The sequence below is a fragment of the Lissotriton helveticus genome, chromosome 6, assembly GCF_964261635.1.
Source record: "Lissotriton helveticus chromosome 6, aLisHel1.1, whole genome shotgun sequence".
Taxonomy (NCBI): Eukaryota; Metazoa; Chordata; class Amphibia; order Caudata; family Salamandridae; genus Lissotriton; species Lissotriton helveticus.
In genome coordinates, this window is record NC_136067.1 from 1,690,502,343 (window position 1) to 1,690,517,429 (window position 15,087).

The 15,087-nt window shown below is 46.1% G+C and overlaps 1 protein-coding gene across 2 annotated transcripts in view; it reads left to right on the forward strand.

Moving 5' to 3' along the window:
- The window catches only part of BTBD3 (BTB domain containing 3), a 90,755-nt gene that overhangs the window by 40,419 nt on the left and 35,249 nt on the right, over positions 1-15,087 (forward strand). The window lies entirely within an intron of this gene.

A 15,087-nucleotide genomic window follows, 5' to 3' on the forward strand; every position in this document is an offset into this window, starting at 1 on the left:
CAGGAAAGTGCTTGCTAATGAATTAAATAGGGCCATCTACCCTGCAAATCGCACCACCCTTCTAAATATTGGTCACCTCCATTGCCTTAAAAGAGAGTACCTATCACAAACACTTTCTAAGAGACCCAATAGGTTGAGTCGTATGAAGTTGCTATGTAGCTTTTCACTTAGAGAAGCATTAAGGTTGCATAAGAATGAGCAGGTCAGTGTGAATATTAATGGTAATCGTACTTGTTACAAGATTAATACATTTCGAAAGTAACACTTGCTCAGATCTTGAATTCTTTTCTGGTTCATCTTCTCCATATTTTATTAAATGAACAAACCTTGTTAGAATTTAAATGCCCAGCCAGAACCACAGTCTATTGTTCTTTCAGGCAAACTACTAATTGTGTATTTTTCCTATCGTGTAGTTGCTCGAAGCACTGGTTCTGGTGTGAATGTATGACATTGTTCTGCATTCTGTCCATCAATTGTTCTTTTATCATCTGCCAACCGGAGTGGGTCGGGTATGACCAGATGTGGATCCCGTGCTCTCCATGCCACTGGAGTCAAGCTATCCTGGCTGATGAGGGGTGAAATTCCAAAACCAGTCCTAGGATGCTTGTTTCTAGTCCAGGGAGAACCTGGCCTGGCAGTTCGGGCTGGACTTTTCCCATGAGGCTAAGGGTCAAGACTGATTTGCATATGGCTGGGTTCAAACTGGAATGGCATGGTGAGCAAAAAAGCGATGGATTTAGGCCGAGAGCTCTGTATGACATTGTTCTGCATTCTGTCCATCAATTGTTCTTTTTGCTCTGCGATATTGGTCCATAAAGTACAGATACCAGGATGTCCATCTTTAATGAACTAAGATGGGAAAATCAAAAAATGAGGAGAGCTAGAAAGGATTATCGGGAGAAAAAAAGTAAAATAAGCAAATCTTGCCAACTTTTTACAGCCTGTCGACCCCCCCTCCCCCCCACACACAATGAAATAATGTGAAGCAGCGGTCCATCCTATGTATGCCCCCACAAAAAGGATCCCTCTCCATCCTAGCTTAGGGAAATGCCCTGGGCTTTAAAAAAAATCAGTTGAATTTCAAAACAAAGGGAACTAATCACAGTATCATAAACGTAGTAGTGACCTATTAAACAATCAAACTCTGCTTACATTGAAAATACAAAATGCAGAATAATAATTTTAGCAATATTAGATCTCTCTCGCTCTCTCTTCCTCCCCCCCCTCAAAATGGAAACAAAAGTATATCAGAGTGCCATGTTCATGTCTAGAGGAGACTGCCCTTATATATGGCCACCATATCGTGCTAGACCTTAAAGTTGTACTTATTTGGTTGCAAACTTTGTGTTAAGACCTGGTTAATGTAGTGGCATAGGAGTTAATTGAGCTTATGAGAGGTTACTATTCCATTGTATCTTCACAGCACAAATTGTTTGTTGAATGGCACTGTATTCTTTGTCCTGGCTCTGGTTTGAAATTATATACTTTTAACTTAAAAAAGCAACCATTATGAACAGGAATTTGAAGTTAGCAGAATACATGTTTAACCTACAGCAAATTAAGAGTACGGATGTGTCTTTGACATATCGCAATTTCTGATAGATACTTCTAACTGCATATTTTTCACCTTTAGATTATCCACAGGTGCTAGACTGGATTTGGAAAAATTTCAGCATAGCACCTGCATGTCAGTAGGTGGTGTTGTGCAGCTCTGTCTTCGCACCGCTACACCCTGCAAGTGACTGCTGGAGCCACTTATAGGCAGCACTCAAGCACTGAGCAAAACCAAAGGGGATGATGGACTGAGTGTTGAACAATGCAAGCACTCACCCCCAGTCAACCGATCTGGGTTTAATCCATCATCATTTTTTAGCTCACTCCGCCACCCCAGTTCAGACATGGCCATATGCAAATCAGTCTGACCCTGTGCCTCATGGGAACAGTCCAGCCCGAACTGCCAAGCCATGTCTTCCCTGGACCGGAAACAAGCATCCTGGGACCGGTTTCTGGCTAATCAGCCGTCATCAGCCAGGCTAGCTTATAGGCACCACTCAAGCACTGACATCGGCCCCTTTTTTTCCACACCATTCATTATATGTGGATTCAGAGCAGCCTCCTTACCTTTTTCTCATCAGTTAAGGTTTTTTTTCTCTCAAAATGTCTTTCTAGTCTGCTAGGGAACATGGCCCTCCTAAACCTACTACAAGGTTTAAGTCACGTACTGACTGCTGCAAACATATTTGCAACATATTCCCACAAGGTTTGTCTCTGGTGTTTTCGCCTCAAATCCAAGTAATTAGTGGCGTGTTCCCTAATGCACCAGAAGGCAATCCGGGAATGCAACGCCAAGCTGGTCACCAAACCTAGAAAAAGGCATGCAAGTCCCGTTCAAAGGATAGGACACAAACCCGTTCTCACTTTTTGGGCTATTCCTGCGACAGGCCGTCATTATATTCCAAGTCTTCAGGTAAGTCCAAGTCAGACTCTCCACTCTCCTTCTAAGAAGCCACAAGGCGTCCTGGTGCCTCTCGGTCTTTCTCCCAGATCCCCACTGAGGAGCCGATTCCGCAGCTGATCCTAATGCACTCTGAATTTCCAGGGCCGACGGCAATGCCACAACAGATTGAGGCGTTTAAGAATGCCGTGCTTCGATTCTTTGGGTCCCTACTGTTTCCCTCTGACAAGCCTTCGGGCCCCACTGATCCCCGGAGGCCTCCAGTAGGAATAACGTGAGCGGTCAACCCGCAGTGCTATCTGTGGCTCCTGAAACCACTTCGGGTTCAGCTCAGGCTTTGGAGCCAACTCTACATCTGCCGCCACGACCAATGTTGCTTCTGCCTTGTCGATGCCAGAGGAGGACACCAATCCCATTGTCCTGTCTGCCTCAGAATCAAATCAGTCTTCAACTCTTCCAAAGTTACATCACTGCAAAGTTTCAATGCACTTGGCCCCAGTGTCTAGAAAGAGTTGAAAAGAATTGAGGCATTTGGAAAGAGTATGTTTTACAAGCTGGCTTCGACCTAAGGTCAGTCAGCAGCATTTGCTTGTTGGGTAGATACTCCCAGGCATTATGTAACATGGTTGCAGAGATTTTGCCAGGAGTCCCTGAAGAATTCTTCACCAACTTGGCACAGACCCTACAAGATGGCAAGGATATGGCCAAGTATGTCATACGGTCATGTCTTGGTACGAACAGCTGTTTAGGTAGAGAGGTCGGAACTCGCTACACATGTCGGATCCACTGACTTTTTAGGTGACGGTCAAGCGTTGCTCATGGATATGCCTTTTGACAGGTCTCTACTTTTTGATGAGAGGGCTATCTCTGCTCTAAAGCGATTCAAAGAACGTAGTCACTGCAGACTCCCATGGTCTCTCCACACCGCATGGCCATATCCCATTTCAAGGCATTACTAGGTTTTTTGTCTACCAGAAGTATCCAGACTCGCCACCCCAAAAGCAGGCACCCCAGTACTTTTATAGGAGGGGTAGGGAAATCCAACAGACAACATCCCAGCTCGCAGAGACAGCAAACCTTCCAGCTACCAGCCCCTCCAGCAGCAGACTCCGAGTCACTTAAGTTTGTCTTTAGCGGCACATGACGACAGGTGTTTCCTGCAGATAGTCCAATGAGGCTACATCAATGCTTTTCTGCCTGCCCCATCTTCTGCCCGCCCCATCTTCTGCCCGCATCAAAGTGGCTTTCAGGGGACCATTTGTGCTACAGGAAATTCAGGCTCTTATAGAACAAGCATTTGCAATGCAGTAGGTCTCGCAATCACGCGAATTTGAGCTATTGGCATTGTAAATGACAATGCCTTTTATTTATGTTTTGGGTTTAAAGACATAAATAAAAGGCACTGTCATTTACAATACTTATAGCTTAACCTCTTGCAAATGTGAGACCTATTGCATTTCAATAAAGGTCCTTCTCGACCGCTTGTTAGATTGTAAATATCAGAGAAAGAGACTGGCCTGCGACATCTTCAAAGAACTGATAAATATTGCAGTGAGAAAAATGTGCAAGTGTTGTAAATTACACAGAAACAAAGTGTTTAGTGAGAGTTGCATATGGTCCAAACTATAAACACAAACAAAGCACTCCAACACCTTTTGCTCTGTGATTAAACTGTCGTGGCTGAGGAGGAAGAGCGTGGGGGCTATTTCCTGCCCTCCTAATTTGAGTGTGCAGTGTGGCATTGCGTAATGTCATTGCTTTCTTTAGGCCTAATAAAAACACTCCAGCTGTAGTAGGGCCCAGGCTTCACCTCCTGGTGCAGGGCGGGCTATGCTTTATGGCAGGCATGGAGGGAGGGATGTCTCGGTTGCAGCACCGGCCTCGTACAGTGCCCCCGCTATTACTAGTGAGCGAGAGGCGCTGGTATTGGTGGTATTGGTGGTGGCGGTATTGGTAATGGTGGTGGTGGTATTGGTATTGGTGGTGGTGGTGGTGGTGGTGGTATTGGTTTTGGTGGTGGAGGTACTGGTATTGGTGGCGGAGGTATTGGTGGTCGTGGTATTAGTATTGGTGGTGGTGGTAGTATTAGTATTGGTATTAGTGGTGGTATTGGTATTATAGGTGGTGCTATTGGTGGTGGTGGTATTGGTAGTGGTGGTATTGGCGATATTGGTGGTGTTGGTGGTATTGGTAGTGGTAGTAATGGTGGGGGTATTAGTATTGGCGGTGGTTTTGGATTGGTGGTGGTGGTAGTGGTGGTGGTATTGGTGGTAGTGGTGGTGGGGGTGTTGTGGTGGTATTGGTGGTGGTGCTATTGGTTTTATGTGGTGGTGGTATTGGTAGTGGTGGTATTGGTGGTGGTGATGGTATTGGTCGTGGTGGTGATATTGGCAGTGGTGGTGGTATTGGATTGGTGGTGATTGGTGGTAGTAGTGGTGGCATTGGTGGTAGTAGTGGTGGTGGTGGTATTGGTGGTGGTGACATTGGTGGTGGTTATATTGGTGGTGGTATTGGTGGTGGTGGTATTAGTGGTGTATTTTGTGGTGGTAGTAATGGTGGTGGTATTGGTTGGTGGAGGTACTGGTATTGGTGGTGGTATTGGTATTTTTGGTGGTATTGGTGGTGGGAGTGTTGGTGGTGGTATTGGTATTGGCGGTGGTGTATTGGTGGTGGTGTATTGGTGGTGGTGGTTTTAGTGGTGGTGGTATTGGTGGTGTTGGTAGTTGTGGTGTTGGTAGTGGTGGTAGTATTGGTGGTGGTATTGGTGGTGGTATTGGTGGTGGTATTGGTGGTGGTGTAGGGGGTGGTATTTACAGTGGTATTGACAGTGGTATTGGCAGTGGTGGTATTGTTACTGGTGGTGGCATTGGTGGTGGTGGCATTGGTGGTGATGGCATTGGTGGTGATGGCATGGGTGGTGGTGACATTGGTGGTATTGGTGGTGGTGTTGGCTGTGGTGGTATTGGTGATGGCATTGGTATTGTTGGTGGTTAGGGTCGGCTTTAACACTACTGGCCTGTGCGACAATGTTTGTTGGCCCCCCCCAACCACCTCTGCCACGGATTCCCACACCACCGCCCTTTAACAGTGCCACTCAAGTCTCCAGAGCAACTGTCTCTCGGATTCATTTAGTTTTATAGCCACATTCATACCATTGTAAGGTGTCAGAGCACTTTACATCACACACACATTGCACAGAGACAATCATAGGTGCTTAAAACAGTGTATAGGAAATATTACATCGGACAGGACTACAAGGTGTAGTGTAGGAGTTACAAGTCACCGATACTGGTAGGCAGTATAGTTTAGGAGTCTTTATTCTGGAAAAGCACAAATTCAGAATTTAAAATGTAACTCCATTGTTAGGGGTTCTCTTTAATAACAAGATTTATTCCAAATGAACCCTTTTGGCAAGATTAGGATAATGAAAGACTAGGCATAAAAACATATAGCTCTAACATAATGCTTGCAGTTTACAGACAGCTGTTTGATGATAATAGGTATGTTCCATATTAGGATTTTGACTTACAAACGACAAGTATCAAAAGGAGCTCTCTTACAGAAGCAGTAACCCACTGACCTATTTACATTACATGCACTTTATCTGCATGGTACACATTCTTAGCAGCAGTCATTTTAACCCACTATGCTACCTTTGGATTAGTCAAAACTTCCACTAGACAAACCTCCATCTATTTCCAGGAAGACGATTTATCACCGGAGTTATCTTGACGTTTTAATTATTGCCTGATAATTGCTAGAGGCCAGGAACGCCACAGCAGGTGCTCTTTGAATGACTATATACTTGCAAAAAAGGCGTTACATAAAAGGGTAAACCCAAAAATCACTCGGACCTGGGTATAAGACAGTACAATAGTGGGTGGTCCCAGTAATGGTACATCCAACAGTGTATAGAAAATATATAAACATGTTTTTACAAACTCAAAGAAAGCATATTTATATTTTTGCAGCAGTGTTATTTAATCATACTGAACATATATATAAATTGAAAAAACATTTAAAAAAATGCAAGCGCCCAGAGGGAAAAGGGAAAAGAATATTGAAAAGTTGGTGATTTGGGTGAGAGTAGCGGGGTAGGTGAAGTTAGAATATAGTGAGTATCACAATATTCTAATTACTTTGTATATCATTTAGCAGAAAGTTTTCACAGTTACAATGAATAATACAATGTATCATATAGCCATGTATAGCAAGCAACATAACACAGTAAAGCAAGTACTGTTGATTATACTGGCAACATATGAAGTGTTGACGTTTCGACCCCAGAATGAGTGTAGGTCCTTGCAATACTTACAAACGGGTCTTCCTCAGGACTGTGGTGATGGGAGGGGGGCGTGGAAGGGGGGGGCCCTAGGGATTAAATACAAAGTGTTTTAACACAACTAACCGCTAGAGAAGGAAAGTATACAGAATAAGGGTAACAATCCCCATTATTTATCGTGAAAAAATGAAGGGGGGCCTCACAAGAAGTAATTGATGAGACAAGTGGGGCATTAATGGCTCCAAGTGGATGAGAGCAGAAAAGCACCTGCAAGAATGAGGTGCAGATCAATAAACCCTTGCATTTGTTTGGGTTAAGTATATTGTGATCATTGATAACTATAAATCTCTTACTTGAAGGTTTAATCAAATAATTTCTGTCCAATCCATATAATTTGTTTATCAAAGAAAGAGAAATCTTGGTTGCCTCTCAAGGATTAAATCTGAAATAGTAGACAACATGGAACAACTGCTATCAAAGGGCCCGAAATAAAACAAAACACAAACGGTCGGTAAAGTACTAAGACCACTTTCTCAGGGCTAAAGTAATAAATACCTGTCTGTAGCTTCAAAAATAGAGTCAAAACCTTTGCTACCACAATCTGAAAACATAATGCAAAGGGAATATCAATGTCCTCTGTCTCAATTAGACTATTATATCAACGTGGATAAAGAAAGCAAAATTGCCCAGGAGTCTGGAAAAGCAAGCAAACTAACAGCGATTACCGGATTAACCGTATAAGCGATGGTGGTAGCGCAGTACTGAATCTGCAAATGAAGACAAACAGGGCCTCAATTATGGATAATACCTTCAGAGCATCTTTGCCTCAATAAGCGCCCGTTGCGGTGGCACCGATCGCACCGCCCTATATCCGGCCCTGATGGTGGTGGTATTGGTGGTGGTATTGGTATTGGCGTTCTTGGTATTGGTGGTGGTGGTATTGGTACTGGTGGGAGTGGTATTGGATTGCTGGTGGTGGTATTGGTGGTGGTGGTGTTGTTAATAAAACAGGCTTTTGAAAACAACCTGTCGGGTATCTTTAAGCAGATAACATGTAACACAGATGTGCTGTTGTCAGTTTCAGCCCATTAGCACAGGTTTATGTGCTACCTGGAATTCACATGACTTAATTTGCTAATATTTTCTAAATTCATTTTACTTGGGGAGGGGGAGGGGGGGGGGTTGAAAAAGACATGAGATAATGCTGGGTTAAATTGATTGAAAGCAGTTGCCTGTGTGACGTGGGCGGCTGTGCTGCTTGAAAAAACACAAGCGGTTTCGGCTGAAGCAGCGCATGTCCGGCCTGCAGTAAGACAAACTCAATAAAATTGTGCTGACAGACTAAATAACAGGTCCCGTGTAACAACCGAAGTAGAGGGGGCCAGTGGGCATGGGAGGATACAAATGAAGACTAGGCTGTACTAATGAGGGACTAACAAGCCTATTAACAAATCCAAAGGCAGGATTTACGAAAGACAATGGCACGAGACAATGAAAAATATGGGTGGAGACTGGGCGCGTCTTCTCTTCCATACTGTACTACAGCTGTCTCGCAGAGCGAGCAGCGCACGCACGCTGCCGCTAGGCTCGACCTAAAAAGGAGCCATAGAGAAAGTACCTGCCTATGAGATCGGAACTGTATGTTACTCCCATTTCTTCCTAAGGTCGGAAATGGGCAGAAGAATTCGTCCTCTTAGATTTTCAACTTCTCAGTTTATTCCTGCGGAAGGACAAATTCAAGATTATCATGCTGGCCATGGTTCCCTCTGCCCTGGATCCAGGAGACTGAATTGGCTAGGTTTGGACCTGCAGGACGCCTGTTTCCATGTTCCAGTCTTCTGGCCCGCAGGTGTTACCTGCGGTTTGAGGTGGGCCAAGAGCATTTCCAGTTTTCCCTGTTCCCATTCTGCTTCCTTTAGCCCTTCGGCGTTCCCAAAGGTGATGGCGGTAGTTGCAGCATACGTTTTGGAGGTCAGTGGTACGTGTCTAGGCTGTACCTCGATTTCTGCCTTTTAAATGCGGACTCGCCACAGTCTGTCGTAGACCACCTGCAGATGGCTGAACTTCTGTACATCGCTGGGGTTTACGACCAGATTGCCAGAGTCACACCTGACTTCTTCCTACAAGCTTCCTTTCATCTGAGCCATCCTTGATGCGTTGCATTTTGTGGTCTTCCTTCCTGATAAGAGTCCAGGAAATGCAGGTTATAATCTACATGTTTCAGCCTCAGTCAGTCCTATTCTGGTCCTACGTCTGTGAAGGTGGCTCTGATGGTTCTTGGCCTATTGACTTTCTGCTCGTCGATTGTGATAGATGGTACATGTGGTCTCTGCAGTGTGATCTGAATCCTTAGTGGGCCCAGTGCCAAGAGGACCTGTCAGATTCCGTCCAGGTTTCGGAGGAGGTTGCAAAAGATCTGCTCAACCTCAATTGGACTAGTGGCAGGTCCCTCTCCATACTACACCCAGTGCTAACAGTGGTGGCATGGGTGTCAGTGCTGGGTTGAGAGGGTGATCTGTGAGAGGTGGAGAGCAGAGGACTCTGGTCTCCAGTGGTGACCTGTCTCTACATCAGCCTTTTGGAGTTGCAGGCCATTCACTTGGCTTTAAAAGCCTTCCAGCTTTCCATCTAGGGGAGACTGGTTCAGGTCCTTAGTGACAACGCAACCGCCATGTTGTATTGCAACAAGCAGGGGGAGTGGGTCCTGGTCCACCTGGCAGAAGGTCCTGTGCCTTTGGAACCAGCTGAATCTCTGAGGCATTCCCTTATCATCCAACAGCTGGCAGAATCTTTAAACGCCAGTGTGGAGGAGTATGGCTCAATGGTTAGAGCGGCAGACCCTGATGCAGAGTTCTGGCCAGGGACCAGGGTTCGATTCCCACCTCGGTGGGGTATCGGGCTCAATTTCCTCGGACCTGTTAATTCTCGCCTCGGTGCCTATTCTAATCACGGGCCCCACGCTGCAACTCTGGGCAATAACTTGCTTAGCCTCCACACCGGCCCCAACAGCGCTAAGGATGCCTGGCTTCACCCTGGGAGTGCCCAGGAGTGGACACTTCACAGGGAAAGCCAGGAGGGGTTCCACAGCGGTATGAGTATCAGCGCCAGGAAGCCGCATAGGCGACACCGCAAGGTGACCGTCTGGTGACAGTGCGCTCTATAAGTACCAGGACATTTACATTTACATTTACAGAGTGGACTAACTCACCAGGTGATGCCTGTTGGATCATGACGGTTAACCCCCAAGGTGGTGCAGGCAGTTTTCCTGCAATGGGGCAAACCCTGGCTTGATCTTTTTTCCACTGATGAGAACTTGCAATGCCAGCACTTTTGCACGCTGAAGTTTTGAAGCAGAATTTCTCTAAGATGCATTCTGCCTGAAGTGGAGCATAAGACTCCTGTATGCCTTTTTGCCTCTTCGCCTCCTGCCCCAAATTCTGAAGAGCATCTGGAATGAACAGGCGAATATCATCCTGATGGCTCCAGATTTGACAATGAGAGTATGCAACCCGGAACTCCTGGGCATGAGCACCTGGTCTGCGATTAGGCTGTAGTTTTGGGAGGATCTTATGTTGCAGCAGTAGGGCAGTATCTTGCAACCGGGCCTGCGCAATCTACACCTCCAATGAGTGTAGATTGAGCGGCTTCATCTGACTATAGTTGCTCGCCCTCCCAAAGTGGTGGATGTCATCCCTGCTGCCATGCGTCCTCCTTCAAAGTCTGTGTACGCTGGACACATTTGTGGCCCAGTGTGGCACGCCAGACTGTTGGATGTGTTGCTGTTCCTTTTATCTTTAGCCCAGCAAGGGCTTTTAGCAAACATGTTTGAAGGTTATCTTTCAGCGTTTTTAGACATTTTACATTGACCAGACCAACCTTTCTTGCTCAAATCACCTGTTGTAATGCAATTTCTTAAAGGTTTGAACCACATTTCCGCCTAAATCCTTTGTGATGCCACTGTGGGACCTTACTGTGGTCCTTACTTTCCTTATCTGTACCACTTTTGAGCTGTTGCACAACTGTCCTCTGTGTCTCCTGACCCTGAACATGGTCTTTCTGTTGAAAGCTGGCTCTGTATATACTATACCAAAATGAGGTATAGTGTGCACAGAGTCTATTGAAACCCGAAAGGTAGGCAGAGGTAAAAGTAGATGGCACCTTACTCTATTTGTGGTATTGTGGTCGAGCAGTAATGCTTTATCAGAGGATAGTGTTAAGCATTTGTTGTACACACTCAATCAGCAAATGATATCACACATTTAAAGACTGAACCTCAGACCAATTGGGTTTGTATAAAAATATTCTTTTAGTTATTTTATTTCCAAGAACCAAGGAAGCCTGATTGCACAGGTAGGCAATAAATACTTTACAGTAGTAGTGCAGTTTGTAAACAGTTTGAATTGTAATTTTATATGCACTTTGATTTGATTACAGTAGAGCTACTAGTAATGCAATGCTTTTGATATACTGTACATATGCTTTAAATGGGTTTTCAATAGAATGTCGAAATAGATTACTTTACAGATTGCTTTTCTTACACAGTGTAGTATACCTGGATACTGCACTAGGACATTTCATGTAAACAGGTTAGTAAAAGCGTTTTTGTTATTTAGTTACTGTTTTAAAGGAATTCTTAGATTTCCAACTCCACACTTAGAAACTTTTTATAGAAAAACAGTCAATGTTAGCCTATGGAGAATAATAGGGTTATCGGTTCAAAGGTAAGCGTTCGGTTGTGGGAATTGGTATTCTGGGGTTAGACTCAGGGGTCCCCCAGGGTAAAAGATGCACTCGTGTTACACTCTCAGCTGCACTAGGGCGGCCAGGTGCAGTGTGCTGAGGCCCAGCGTTATCCATTGGGGTATAGGGGGCCTCCGGTTGGTGGCTGCTGACGAGCAGGCCACTGGGTTGTGGGAGCAAAGCTCCTGGACTTAAGCTCAGGGCAAATAAGGGTTCAAGCCAGCACACAAGGTGCACCCTCAGCGGCACTGGGGTGGCCGAGCGCAGAGTGTTGTTTTGGCGTCTGGCACCCTTTAGCTTTAAACAGGGATTCTCCGGTTTGCAAACTCACTGCAGGCTCGGGGACGAAGGTCTTCTGGGTGTGACCACCACTTGGAGAGGTAAGTTGGGATGCTGGGGCTTGGCTAGGCACCGTTGGTTGGGCCACCCAAGGCTGTAGGGTGTCTGGTGCAGGGTGCCTTTTAGGGTCGGATCTTTTTATCAGCTCCTGGTCACGGTTGGGGGGACCTTTCCGGTTTGAGGCTGCAGGCTTTGGCTGGAGCTTGAGGTAGGACATGGATTGCTAGATCTCATGTCAGGATCGCCGGGGAGACCTCCTCTTGGTGTTGGGCCACTCTAACTCGGGCCGTGAGCATCGGGTGCAGAGTGGTGCAGATTCTTGGATGCTGCCAGAGCTGTAAATTGATACTTGTATAGCGCACTACTCACCCGCAAGGGTGTCAAGGCGCTTGTACGAATACCGCTGTGGAACCCATCCTGGCTTTCCCTGTGAGGTGTCCACTCCTGGGCATCCCAAGGTGGAGGCCAGGCATCCTTAGCGTTGTGGGGGCCGTTGTGGAGATTAAGCAAGCTATTGCCCAGAGTTGCAGAGTGGGACTCCATGATTGGAATAGGCACCGAGGCGAGAATTATCAGGTCCGTGGAATTTTGAGCCCAAGACCCGCCGAGGCGGGGAATTGAACCCTGGTCCCGGGCTAGACCTCTGCATCAGGGTCTGCCGCTCTAACCATTGAGCCACACTTCTCCGATGGTGAACAAATCTGGTGTTCACAGGAAATAGAGGCTTTTCCTTTGACGGCAGGGCAGGTCCTCTGGTTTCTTGAGGCTGCTGGCTGCAGGACACACCGGGGTTTCGCTTCTGCAGGTTCAAGGTTGCGACAGGCCTGTATGGCTGGGGCCAAGTCAGTAGACGTCCTCCTTTTGTTAGCTTCAGCACAGCTGTTTAGTCCTTCTTCTTTTATTTCTTGTCTTGTCTGAGTTCCTGGTTTAGGGCTGCCCCCTAAATACTGTGTTTAGGTGGTGTTTTATGGGTCTCGAGGTCAGTAGCCAATGGGCTACTGACCTTAGTGTGACTACACCCTTGGTGTGCTCACCCCACTTGGGGGAGTGAGCACAATCCCTAATCCTGATTCAGGAGTGCCTGCCATCTGCTAGATTGCGGGCCCTGAAGAGTGGGCTTCACCTTGCCTCTCCCACCTAAGGGGTGGGGTTGGCAGAGGTGGGCACACCTTCTGGGCTGGCTAATTTTTCCCGGCTGTCTTCTTCCCGAAAAAGGAGGGGAGACAGGAAGGGGGCCTGCTCCTGATAGCAAGAGAGGCTGACGGTAGCCTGACAAAGGCTGCAAGGCCTTTGAAGCTCCCCTGCCACAGATGGCTCTTCCTGGCCTGGGGGAGGTGTGAACACTTCCGCCAGGAATCGTTTTGTTTCTGAGGTCAGGGAGCGAAGGCTCCCTCCTTAGGGATCCAGAAACATGTCTCGTGGTGGCAGGCTGGTGTGTACCAGTCAGGGAACCCACCCGAGGCTGGTCGTTTTTAAGGGGGCATCTCTAAGATACCCTCTGAGTGCATTTTTCATTAAATCCCACACTGGCATCAGTGTGTGTTTAATGTGCTGAGAAGTTTAACTTAACTGAGAAGTTTGGTGTCTTCATTGCAGCCAATATGGTACTGTAGAGTTCGTAATGACAACCTCCCACTATATACTCTTAATTTCAGCACTGCACTTACAATGTCTAAGAATTTACTAAGACATAGTAGGGGTACAGGGCTCATGCACCTGTATCCTCCCCACTGGTATAGTGCACCCAGCTAGAGGGGTGGCTGACCTATGCCAGGGCAGTGGGTTGTAGGCATGGCACACAATGGTGTGTGCCATGTCCGCTATTAATTTTATTCTGCACCAAAACATGCAGCCTGCAATGCAGTGTGTGTGTGTATGTGTGTGTAAAGGTACAGGACCTTCAAGCTTGGCACAATAAGTGCTGCAGCCCTCGTGGGCCTTTCCTGGCCACAGTGCCCTTGGTACCCATGGTACCTTTTACAAGAGACTGACACATGGCTAGAGAGGTCCCAATTGGGGGTACAAGGTACAGTTTTTGGGAAGAACACAAGCCTTGGAAACATGATTCGCAGGGACCCAGGGCACATCATGTCAACGTGCTTCAGTACTCTGGCAAAAAGTGTCGGGGGGGTGCAACAGAAACCCAGCTTCCTACACTTTCTCATCGCAATAACCTTAGCTTGTCGTGTGAGTGAGCTTTATCAGTACAACTGCCCTAAACCAGATTCTTTCCGGACAAACGAGTGCTGAGGACTAGAGTTGCCTTTATACCGAGGTTGTGATTCCCTCTTCTGTCAGACAGACAGTCACATTTCTGACATTCTTTGCCCCACCTCACCCTCGAAATAGAAGAAGAAACTTTATTGTGTGTACCCCAAAAGGGGATCTCAGCTTTTACATGGATCGCAACATCAGATGGATGATCAGCTTTTTGTAGGGTTCTCTGGGACAAAGAAAGGCAAGGTAGAGCAGAGAAGGACTTGCTATACGATGACCATGAAACCGACTCCAGAAGGATTGAGGGTCCATATTACCAGGGCCAAGGCTGCTAACACTGTCCAGGCACCTGGGGTGCCTGCCCTGTATATTTATTAGGTTGCATCATGGGTATCAGTGCACACATTGACAAAATACTACTTCCTTGAACACAAAGTCTGACGGGAACCGCATTCTGGCCATTCTGTCCTGCAGGAGTTTTTTTATCTGAGCCATTCTTCAGATCCAGCACTGTAGGAGCTACTGCTTTGATATTTAGTCAAAAAGTGACATATATGCGGTTAGAAGTATCCATCAGAAGAACAAATTATTTACCTTAGGTAATTCTCTTCCTGGTGGATACTGACGTACACTCTCTGACTGACACCCGGGGATATTCTAAAGGTAAGTAATTTGCAATTAGAGTATCCACCAGAAAGAGCGTTACCGAAGGTAAGTAACTTGTTGATCTAGGTCCACTGTTCTATCCATTAAGACAGTGCTATTTTGGTAATGCCACCAGGACAGTTTATTCGGGTCAGTGACTCTCTATACATAACATGTTCAGTTGTGTTCTAATAATTTTGGTTATGACTTATAAATCAGCCCATGGGTTGAAATCTAGGTTGCATAGCCATATTGTGGCTAGGTGAAACAAACAATCAGGGCTACATTCGGTGTTAGACCAGACCAGAGTTTTATTAATAATAACAATTATACATTTTATTGTTTTGATTAATCGGAAATGACAAACAATTAGATATCTAAAACAATTTCATATTATTGGTCGTATACA